This window comes from Etheostoma spectabile, chromosome 9 (genome assembly GCF_008692095.1).
Source record: "Etheostoma spectabile isolate EspeVRDwgs_2016 chromosome 9, UIUC_Espe_1.0, whole genome shotgun sequence".
Lineage (NCBI taxonomy): Eukaryota > Metazoa > Chordata > Actinopteri > Perciformes > Percidae > Etheostoma > Etheostoma spectabile.
In genome coordinates this window covers 33,455,870-33,456,416 of record NC_045741.1, presented here as the reverse complement: position 1 = coordinate 33,456,416, position 547 = coordinate 33,455,870, and the positions used below count along the sequence as shown (strand labels likewise).

Sequence of the window (547 nt, the reverse complement as noted above, 5' to 3'; positions counted from 1 at the left end):
TCTATGTTCAGGGAATGCATCAGTCTCTACTAGCACACTATTAAACAGGAAGTGGGGTTTGTTTTTAGTTATAAGGTTATAATTCATGTTAAAAATCCACTATGGAAACAACATAAGTGTCATATCCAGAATAATGTTCTGAGTCAGGAATACATGTTTATCTCAGGAAATAAGGAAAGGACGCTGATTTCAGGTAGAAAACATGGAACTTGGACCATTTTTCTTCTTGTAAAAATTTGAAATGGGTCAATTTGACCTGAATACGATACAAGGGTTAAATGTCTATAGCGTAAAACCCACATGGGAACCCATCGAGGGGGGGGTAAACTACAGCACCGACCCAAAATACCTATTACCCCTCGTGTTGTCTTCCCGTCAAAATTGAAAATCAACACTTTTGTTGATGCTTTCCAATGATGTTTTCAACTTTTTTTTACGTTTTTGTCCCTTTTTTCATCCCTTTTGACACTTTTTTTCAATGTTTTCAACTTTTTTGGCGTTTTCAACACTACGTAACACTAACTTATTAACTTTAGTTTTACAGTTA

The 547-nt window shown here is 35.3% G+C and overlaps 1 protein-coding gene across 1 annotated transcript in view; it reads left to right on the top strand.

The window, feature by feature from the left end:
- Positions 1-547, top strand: part of LOC116696239 (Fc receptor-like protein 5) — a 19,563-nt gene that overhangs the window by 805 nt on the left and 18,211 nt on the right. The gene's annotated exons all lie outside the window — the stretch shown is intronic.